Here is an 11,336-nt window from a genome sequence, read left to right as displayed (position 1 = left end):
GCTATCAAGGCGCGTTCGGCGTGGCGGCACCACCTGGAGGAGCCCGGCATCAGGTGGAGGTCGAGCGGACCATCGGAACCTCGAACATCTCACCACGGCTCGGAAGTTGAACCAGCGGCAGATCCGGTGGTCGCTGTTCTTTGCCCGGTTCAACTTCCGCGTCACCTATATCCCCAGTGGCCACAACCGGAGGGCGGACGCCCTGTCCCGGAAGTCGGAGTACCTGAGCGCCCAAGACCCTCTTCCTCCACGGACCGTACTGCCGGCGGAAGCCTTGGCGCCGCCGGAACCGTGGACTTACGGGCCCGGTGCGAGGCGCAGCGCCACGACGCCTGGTCTCAGCAGCGGCGAGCGGAGGCGGGCCCCACGTCTCCGTGGACATTGGAAGACGACGTACTCAAGTTCCGGGGGCGGTTGTATGTGCCCATGGGGCCGCTCCGGTCCCTCGTCCTGACCCAGTGCCACGACAACCCTGCCGCGGGCCATTTCGGGTTTTTCAAGACTCTCAACCTGGTAACGCGGACCTTCTGGTGGCCCCGGGTGCGGCATGATGTCCATGCCTATGTGGCGTCCTGCGTGCCGTGCCGGCAAGCCAAGGCCGCCACGGGGCCCCTCGGTCTCCTCCAGCCCTTGCCGACTCCTGACAGACCCTGGGGGGCGATTTCCATGGTCTTCCTGACAGTACTGCCGCCGTCCTCGGGGTTCACCACGGTGCTGGTGGTGGTGGACATGCTCACCAAGATGGCACACTTCATCCCGTGCCGCGGGCTGCCCACCGCCACCAAGACAGCCCGTCTCTTCTTGCAGCACGTCTTCCGCCTCCACGGCCTGCCGGACAGGGTGGTGTCGGACCGTGGGGTGCAGTTCACGGCCCGCTTTTGGAAGAGCCTGATGGCCGCATTGGAGGTGCAGGTGTGCCTGTCGTCGGCGCACCATCCGGAGACCGACGGCGGGACGGAAAAGGTCATCGGCGTCCTGGAACAGTACCTCCGGTGCTTCGTGAACCAACAGCAGGACAACTGGGCCGATTACCTGTCCCTAGCGGAGTTCGCATTCAACAACTCCCAACACACCTCCACCCAGACCACCCCGTTCCTGGCCAACTTGGGGTACCATCCGCGGCTCTTCCCTCTGGCGCCCCCGGACTCCCCGGTTCCCGAGACACAGTCCTTTCTCTCCGAGTTGCACGCGGTCCAGCAGATGGTGCGTCGGCAGCTGAATCGGGCGAAGGAGGACTACAAGCGGGTCGCCGATCGTTCCCGACGGGCAACACCCCCACTGGTGGTCGGAGACCGCGTGTGGCTCTCCACAAAGCATCTCCCGTCCGACCGGCCGGCGAAGAAACTGGACCACCGGTTCATCGGTCCGTTCCCCGTCGAGGCGGTCATCAATCCGGTGGCCTACCGATTGACCCTGCCGCGTTCCATGCGGATCCATCCCGTCTTCCATCGGTCCTTGCTGGTCCCTGAGGCCCCGCCGTCTCCCCTTCGGCGCCCGGCGCCACCCGTCGCTGTCGACGAGGACGGGGCGGAGGAGTACGAGGTGCACAGCATACGCGACTCCCGCTGGCTGAAGGGGCGCTTCCAATACCTGGTTGCGTGGCAAGGGTACGGGACCGAGTTCACCTGGGTCAACGCCTCCGACGTCCACGCCCCGGACCTGGTGCGGGCCTTCCACGAGCAGAACCCGGCCCGACCGCATCCCGATCGTCAGCCCCGGGGGAAGGGCCCTGCGGTGAGGGATAGTGTTGTGTCTTGCCCGCCCTCAGAGCAGCCGGGGCCTTCTTACCTGCTCCCCAACACTGAGGAATGTATGCCTTCCGGCCCAAGTCCTGGCTCCATGCCCCCACAAACTGCAGAAGAAGGAGCATCTCCCTGCCCCAGCCCTGACTCCATGCCCAGGCAAACGGAGCAGCTAGACCCCTCCCCCTCATCCACAGCAGGTGAGCCTGAGGAGGGTTTACTCCCAAGAACAGCTGATTGGAGTGACCCTCGCATCAGAAGATTGGAGAGGCGGAGGCAACAGAGGAAGGAGGGCAGGCCTTAATGAGTGCTGAGTCATGGAGCCACACCCCATGGCCTATATAAAGGAGCTACTTTCTGGCAGTCTCTGAGTCAGGCAAAAGTCAAACTTATCTTGCTGAAGTCACTTACTGGTCTCCTGCCTGCTCTGAGGACTTTGCTAGGACTTTGGGCAGAGCTGCAGAGGCAAGCCTGATTCGGATTTCCCAGACCCAGCTGTCAGCGGAGGAGTGGGACACGACACCTGGCCCCATGCCTGGAGGGGATGTCAGGAATGAACAAACAAACCTCACTCACACGCAGCCATCAGAGGAAGTCAGCCACGGATTGGAATTACCCGGGCCTGCTCCTTCCAACCTCTCCCTTTCTCAAACAGCAGAAGACAATCTAAAGTGGGAGGATCCTCGCTTCCGGAAATCTGAGAGGTCAGCAGAAGGAAGGGAGGGGCAGGCCTGGATAAATGCTGAGTCATGGAGCCACACCCCATGGCTATATAAAGGACTAGCTTGAGTCAAGCAATTTGAGTCAAGCAAAGTCTCATCTGGTTTGCTGAAGTCACACCTTGGATTCCTGCCTGCCCTGAGAAATCTGAAAGGAATTTGGCAAAGCTGCAGAGGCTTTGTGGCCACGCTTGATACAGACTTCCCAGGCCTGGTCGTCGGAGGGGGAAGGGGACACGACATCACCACTGACAAGAAGGCACATGCACAGAGCTGTGTCTGAATTTACTGCTCCACCATTTTCAAGCCCACTCCCATGATTTGTGCTTTGCATGCCTCCCTGTTTGCACACGTCCCGATCCAAGCACACACTGGCTGGCCTTTGGAGGGTTACTGGCCTTTATACGGTACTGGACTTTGAAGAGTTATCAAAACACCTTGCTCTATTTTTAACATTGTTCCTCATTTCTGCAACAACTATGGTGTAGGCTGCTGCAACCAAAGTTGGAAGACATGCTAATCCAGCATTCGTTCCAAATTCCTGCCTCACCGTTTACATTTTCCACTGCTGATTTCCTAGCAGGCCAACAGCTCTAGTCACAAAGGCAGTTTCCCAGAAACTACCAAATAATTTCCCCAATTCATGCTGTATTGAAGATTAGATTCACCATCGGGCTGAAACTGAATCCTGGCAAGACAGAATAGCTCTAGATTTGGGGCTCTTTGGTCCATGGAGAATTACCATCTCTGGCCTGGAATGGGAGTGGCATTGCCCCAGACAGACCCAGTGTGTAATCTGGGGGTTCTCCTGGATTCCCAGCTCCAACTTGAGAGCCCTTACGCAACTGTGGGTTGTTCATCAGTTATGCCCTTTCTTGGACCAACAATCTCTATTCATAGTCATCACACCCTACTCATCTCCTGTCTTGACCGCTGCAAAGTGCTCTACATGGGGCTGCACTTGAAAAGTATCTGGAAGTTTCAATTGGCTCAAAAAGTGGTAGCCTACATGATACGGTGCAAATCTAGACCAGGGGTGTCACAATTCAATTTCATTGAGGGCCGCATCAGGGTGGTGTTTGATCTTGGGTGGGTGGGGTGGGCGTGGCCAAGGTGGGTGTGGCCAGCTCAACGTCACTCATGTCGGGGCACCTGTGGTGGCCAGAGCACTCTGCCAGTGAAAACAGGCTCCCGAGCTCCGTTTTCGGCTGAGGCGGCCTCCTGCAACCCTCTGCCAGTGAAAATGGAGCTCGGGAGGGCTGCACATGGCCTTCCTGAGCTCCATTTTTGCTGGCAGAGGCACTGCAGGACAGTCCTTTGCTGTTTCTAGGATGGCCCGTGGGCCAGATCTAAGCACCCTGTGGGCCAGATCCAGCCCCCAGACCTTGAGTTTGACACCCCTAGTCTAGACTCATGTCATCTCTCTTGCGAGAACTGCATTAGCTGCCAATTCACTTTGGGATCCAATTTAAGATGCTGGTTGTCACCTTTAAAACCGTAAATGCCCTGGGACCAAGTTATTTGAAGGAATGCCTTTTCCCAGTTACATGTCCAATCCATCAGAGAGGGGAGGCAGGAAACGTTAGGGGTCCCCTCGTTTAAGAAGGTCCATCTGGTGGGATCACAAAGAAGGGCCTTCTGCATGGTGACTCCTTTCCTGTGAAACATTATCCCTGTGGAAATAACATTGGTTCCTACCTTGACTCTTTTGAAAGGCCTTGAAGACCTGGTTTTGCCAACAGGCTTAGGGACCCCAGGATAACATGGAGCCCATTAGGTGGTTGGTTTAGTTTTTGATTGATTGTTGTCATCTGGGGCGGGGGGAGTTGTTGGCTTTTGTACTGCAATTTTATTTTTAAAAGCCCCCCAGAGTCACTCTGAGTGAGTGGGCCAACCATATTGTGGGAAGAAAAATCGGGTCCGGTTTCAAGCTAGGAGAAATGTGCTGGAAATAAAATGGAGACTGACTACAAAGAAAGAAGGGGGAGGGTTGGTTTCCATAAACTTCAGTGACAGCAGCAATATTTCTGGGGTGGCTGACAAAATGGCTAAGTGAGTGGATGGGTCTTTATCAGTGGTGGGATTCAAATAATTTAACAACTGGTTCTCTGCCCTAATGAACAGCTGGGTAGGCGTGGCTTGGTAGTCATGTGACTGTGTGGGCATGGCCAACTCAATGTCACTCGCGTTGATGGGCGCTTCACCTTAGCTGTTACAATATAATAAGGGTTAACCAGTGAGGTAGATTCTGTAAGCAGGGCAATAAAGATTAGGCTAGAAATAATACTAGAATGTTTCCTTCCTGCCTTCCTTACAGGATTAGTCCTGTAAAGTGGAAAAAAACAAAATAAGATTTCTTCCAACAACCGGTTTTCCGAACTGCTTAGAAAGTTAACAACTGGTTCTCCCGAATAGGTGCGAACTGGCTGAATCCCATCACTGGTCTATATAGGATTCTGGGGTTTTGTGATTGAGATGCTTCAGGGGGTTGTGTAATGTAGTCAGCCTTGTGTCTTTTTGCTATTTTAATAGTGCTGGGTAAATCCTATTATGTCCTAAAGGTCATGTCCTGTCCTTAAAATTTGGGTGGGGGAATGTAAATTCTTAATCCCATCATCTGTAGGAGCTGTTGCTGAAAGCATTTTGTTTATGGAATAGATTGGCCCAATCTTTCTTAATAGGTGCAAAATATTCATTTCTAAAGACTTGAGTCTTCTGCTTGAGGCTATTAAGAAAGACTGGGCTGCTTTCTGCCTTTCTTAAGATTTTTCTCCATTTCTTCCTTTGGGGAAATATAATATTCTACTTCTTTTAATATTCCCCAAAATACTTCATTCTTGGAGGAGAAGCTTCCCACAGTATGAATTTTCTTAATAAATTAATTCCTGTCAGCTTAAATTTCTGCCAGCTTTTTTCTCATCAGAGAAAAAAAAGTAGGATTTTAAATTATGGATTTGGAGACGTGAATACTGGCACCGTGGGACATCATCAAACAAGTTTCATGAATTTCAATCAATTAGCACTGGATGTAATAAAGCTGGCTGTTCCCTTGAGGCAGTGGTGAAATCTACTTACCTTTCCTATTGGTTTCAGAAGTGCTTCGCTCACACGCACACATCACATCCGCACAGGACCCTCTGCACATATGCAAAGCCTTCTGCGCATGTGCAGAGGGTCAAAAACAGCGTTCAGGTAGGTGGGCAGAATCTTGCGCTGCCTCCGCTACTGGGTCTCTGAACATGCACCACCGCCGCTACTGGTTCAGCTGAATTGGTTCGAACCTGTAGCATTTCACCCCTGCCTTGAGGCCATGATTAGCAAGCAGAGACTCACATGCGTTGGTTATTTGATGCAAGTGGCTGACAGACTAGGAAAAAAAGGGCTTGTGTTAAGCAAAGATGAAGGGAAATAAAAAGATCTGGCAGAGAGATGGCATAATTTGGTCTCTGAAATGCCCTTGCTATTTTTACAAATTGCTGCCAAGGAGATATTGAGACAGTGGGCATTTATCCTTTCAGACTGTGAACTAAACTCAATTAAACTTTGAGGGGCTGCCACAAAGAAGAGGGGGTCAAATTATTCTCCAAAGGGCAGGAGAAGAAACAATGGTTGGAAACTAATCAAAGAGAGAAGCATTATTGTAATGCTCTCTATATGGGGCTCCCCTTGAAGTGCACTTGGAGGCTTCAGTTAGTCCAGAATGCAGCTGCGCGGGTGATAGAGGGAGCTTCGCGTAGCTCCCACGTAACACCGCTCCTGCGCAGTCTGCACTGGCTACCTGTGGTCTTTCGAGTGCACTTTAAGGTGTTGGTTACGACCTTTAAAGCGCTCCATGGCTTAGGGCCTGGGTACTTACGGGACCGCCTGCTGTTACCGTATGCCTCCCACCGACCCATACGCTCTCACAGAGAGGGACTTCTCAGGGTGCCGTCCGCCAAGCAATGTCGGCTGGCGGCCCCCAGGGGAAGGTCCTTCTCTGTGGGGGCTCCCACACTTTGGAACGAACTTCCCCCGGGCTTACGCCAAATACCTGACCTTCGGACCTTCCGCCGCGAACTGAAAACACATCTTTTCATTCGCGCGGGGCTGGCTTAAATTTTAAATTTTAAATTACATAAATTTTATCGATTTTAAATTTTTTACTAATTTTAAATGGGGTTTTGGTTTTTATAAATTTTTAAAGTTCTAGGCGAATTATAATAAGTTTTTTAACTTGCATTTTAAATTGTATACTGTAGTGTCTGTATTTTATTGTTGCCTGTACACCGCCCTGAGTCCTTCGGGAGAAGGGCGGTATAAAAATCAAATAAATAATAATAATAAAAATAATAATAATAATAACCTGAAATTAAGGAGAAGCTTCTTAACAGTGAGGACAATTAACCAGTGGAACAGCTTGCCTCCAGAGATTGTGGGAGCTCCATCACTAGAGGTTTTTAAGAAAAACTAGACATCCACTAATCTGAAATGGTATAGATTTTCCTGCCTGAGCTGGGGGCTAGATTAGGAGACCTCCAAGGTCCCTTCCAGCTCTGTTCTGTTCTATTTTGTTCTGTTCTGTTCTATTTACTCTACTCCTAATAATTTTAACTATGGTTAATATTGTTGTTAGTTGCGAAGTCGTGTTCAAGCCATCGCGACCCCATGGAGAACGTTCCTCCAGGCCTTCCTATCCTCTACCATCCTCTGGAGTCTACTCACGCCTACTGCTTCAGTGACTTCATCCAGCCATCTTGTTCTCTGTTGCCCCCTTCTTCCTTTGCCCTCAATTGTTCCCAGCATTAGGCTCTTCTCCAGTGAGTCCTTCCTTCTCATTAGGTGGCCAAAGTATTTCAGTTTCATCTTTAGGATCTGGCCTTCTAGTTAATAAACATGGTTAATATTAATATCTCTCAAAGCTCATACAAAAGTTTTCTACATTTGGGAAACCTTTAAAATAGTATTCCAATGAGGGTTTTTTTATTCCAGTGAGGTTGATTTCAATACTAGTCTTTGTTATTCTCATCTATAATCTCACAGAAAAAAAGAACATTACAACAAAGGGATCCATCCTTTTTTTAAAATAACCCAATTAAAACTGAGATGGTGTTGCAATTGACGCTCTGACCTTTCTTGTACAAATAAAACAAAGATCACAATGCCATAGCCTCCATCTTGCCTTTTTAAAAAAAACATGCTTGTAGGCATTGTACCCCTTATTTGCCCATTTCACTAAAGCTTAAAAAGGGGGGATTTCTCCATTTTACAGAGCAATCAACTTTCTTAAAAATAAAAACAAATATTGAAATAGGCTCATAATCTGAAAATACTTAGCCAAGGGCTTTCCTTTTCTTTAAATAAAGAGGTTTGCTTTGTCAGTGGTGGGTTTCAAATACTTTTGCCACCGGTTCACCGAAAATGTGAGTGTGTGCACACAGCTTCCATGCATGTGTGTGCGCATGGCTTCCACGCATGCATGCATGTATGGCTTCCACCACACAGCAAGGCTCAACCCTGGTCTCCTCTATCTCTGCTCTCCGGGGCGGCAGCTGCTTCTCTCCACACTGCTGGGAGAGCGTCTTGTGCAATTTAGCAGCTGTGAGCTGCCGCTTTCCTCTTAAGTCCCATCTGGACAGCGCTGCAGCACAAAGAAGCAGCAGCCATGTTGAATGCTGTTTGTCTCAGCCACAGCACTTTCTGGATGGGATTTAGAGGAAAGCAGCAGCTCACAGCTGCTAAATTGCACAAGATTCTCTCCCAGCAAGAGCAGCAGCAGAGAGAAGCACATGGAGTGTCTCCACGAGCAACTAAGGCTCAGCAAGGGATGGAAGAAGCAGCTGCAAGATCTCCGCTGTAGTGGTTTTCAGGTGGGACTTCTTGCAGGTAAGCATCACCATCTGGTCCATTCCCAAACCGGTTTGGCCCTTCTGCGCCCACACTGCCCGCCCCCTCGGTGGTGCGATTTGCCGGTTCTCCGAACTACTCAAAATTTCCACTACCAGTTCGCCTGAACAGGTCCGAACTGCCTGAATACCACCTCTGCTTTGATTGGATTGTGGAATTTTCAACCTCAGGTGAATTCTAGTTGCCTAGGCAGCAGGTGGAAGACCTCCAGTTGTCTTGGCAACAAAGTATGAGCTGCCTATTAGATTTGCCTTCCCACACGGCTTTTTTAAAAAAACTTAAAACAAGCCTGTTTTCTGGAGGCACATGGATGGCCTTGGGAGTGCTAGGAATGGCTCTTGCAAATCATTTAACATAGGTATGTATGTCTCTTTAGTTAGCAATCAAATTAGAATGAAAGCAGGGAACCGAAAGATTAGTGGAGAATTATCGGGTGTTCTCCTATTGTGGAAGGGAGAAAATAGCAAAGGAGGAGTATAAACCACTGTTTATATGTTCTGCAGATCTGACATAATTGACGTGATAGTCTATAAATTATGCTGCTTTCCATGAGACAGTGGCTTCACGCCAAACATTAAAAACTGAAGTGCTGGGAATGTTTTGGTTTTGTTTCTTCATATAATTTACAAATCTGCCTCGAATAGTTTTGTGACTGAATGAGCAAATCTGATTGCTTTGACAAAATTGCTTTTTTAAAAATTATATACATATATCAGCTGTGATCATATATATCTTTGATTGTGTGTGTGTGTGTGTGTGTGTGTGTGTATACAAGTAGTTCTCGAATTAACAACAGTTCATTTGGTGAATGTTCAAAGTTACAACAGCGCTAAAAAAAGGACTTGTGACCATTTTTTCACACATATGGCCGTTGCGTGTTATCAAAATTCTGGACGCTTGGCAACTGACTCATATTTATGACCGTTGCAGTGTTCCGGGGTCATGTGATCACCGTCTGCGACCTTTTGAGACAAAGAAAGTCTATGGGGAAGCCAGAATCACTTAACAACCATATTACTAACTTAACAACTGCAGTGATTCACTTAACAACTCTGGCACAAAGGGTTGTAAAATGGGGCAAAATTCACTTAACAAATGTTTCACTTAGCAGCAAAAATTTTGGGTTCAATTGTCGTAAATCGAGGACTACCTGTATAGATATCAAGAGAGATTGGAGAAACTGAATATGTACAGCCTGGAGGACAGAAGGGAAAGGAAGACTGTCCTATTCCATGGATATTGTTCTGCTTTGTATTTAAAACTGTAGATACCTTAGTGCAAATGTTGGCTTGTATCTTTCCTTACTTGTTTCCAAATAGGATTTTGTTTCCTTCCAAATTTAATTCCAGACCGTTCCCTCAGCTGATTTTTTAAAAAAAGAAAATCAAAAAGGGGCATTTTTCTGAAATCCATAAATATCAAATTCAGAAGACCACTGAAAACCACACTTTTATTACTAAGCCCATTTCCTCCTGCTACTAAAAAGGTTAAAGAGTAGTTTGAACAGAACAGAATTGGGAGAGACCTTGAAGGTCTTCTGCCCCCTGCTGAGGTAGGAGACTCAACCTATACCATTCCAGACAAAAGGTTATCCATTTGAAGATTTTTTTTTAACTTTCCAGCCTCATCTACAAACCTGATAATTCCTGGTTGTTTCCCATCAAAGACCTAATCAACTTCATCTTTACTTAGCTTTTCAAGATCAGCCAAGGTTGATTAGGTGCTTCCATTGTGGGTTGTAATATGGAGGATTCTTCTGTAGAAGTTAGCACCCATCCCTCTCTTAGGAAAATGAGATATTTTAGGAAATATTACAAGAGCAGAATATTTCCCCTAAAAGGGAGGCAGAAACTATTCTATATAATGAAGATCTACCTCCTTCAGGCAGAGCCATAGTAGGAATCCCAAAGCCCTTTCATTACATCGTCATCCAACAAGAGTCAACCAAACTTGGGACTCAAAAACACAACCTACAAAGTTACCCCTGCATGGCCCCATGGGAGTCTGACAACCAATCAGAATACAAGCTCAAATTCAAAAGCCCAGAGAGGGTATAAAACCCAGGCACTCTCAGGATCTCTTCCCTTTTTTTTTTCTTCACCCAAGATCTTCAAGGCATGTGGTCCTGTCCACCATTAAAACCATCTTTCCAAGCAGCCACCATGTTTCCAGTGTCTTTCTCCCCACTTGGAACTGAACCCAGAAGGATGTTTCTTCCAACACTTCCTTTTTGTCTTAAGACATTATTGTGCTCTCTTTTCACCTCTCCACAGATATAGATGCCCAAAAGCTGCCTCTAATTCCCGCAAAAGATGCAGGCGAGGTCCTTGCCGAAGAACCAGAAAAATATGACCAAGAAGTACCGCCTGTGAAGAATCACCGCAGTCTTCTGGTATTTCAACCTCAGATAATTACCAATGTTCATAAGGAGAATGAGCCTCCGCATGCCCCCAAGGTTGAACAGTGCAATCATCAAATCAACTGGCCACAAGCAGTGCTGCAAAGATGGGCAAACGAGGCGGCTAACCGGAAGAAGAACTTTAACCTGGTCTCCAACCAAGGACAAAACTTTAGAAATAGGGAAGCAGAAGCTAAGAAAGGAGACCACCAGGAGAGCACTGAAATGGAATCACCACCTCAGTGCTCAGATGATTAAAGAACAGGGAATTATACTGGCTTTTGTTACAAGAATATAATCCCTATTTTACAAAATTGGCTTGGTTCATTTCAGATCCATTGTTCTTGGGCCTATGTGCAGATTGTGTTCACCTTTAATAAAAGTTGACGCCTCTTGAAAGGTTTTTGTGGGGCAGGGATCATCAGTTCGCCTCACGTGCGTGCGCTCACTACATGCAGATATGTGCCAGAGGAGGGTTTCAACAGGTTCTGACCAGTTCTGGAGAACCGGTAATGGAAATTTTGAGTAGTTTGGAGAACCGGTAGTAAAAATTCTGACTGGCCCCACCCACATCTCTTCTGTGCTTCCCGAATC

This window comes from Ahaetulla prasina, chromosome 4, assembly GCF_028640845.1.
Source record: "Ahaetulla prasina isolate Xishuangbanna chromosome 4, ASM2864084v1, whole genome shotgun sequence".
Classification (NCBI taxonomy): Eukaryota; Metazoa; Chordata; class Lepidosauria; order Squamata; family Colubridae; genus Ahaetulla; species Ahaetulla prasina.
The sequence above is the reverse complement of the archived record's forward strand: the minus strand, read 5'-3'. Positions refer to the sequence as shown.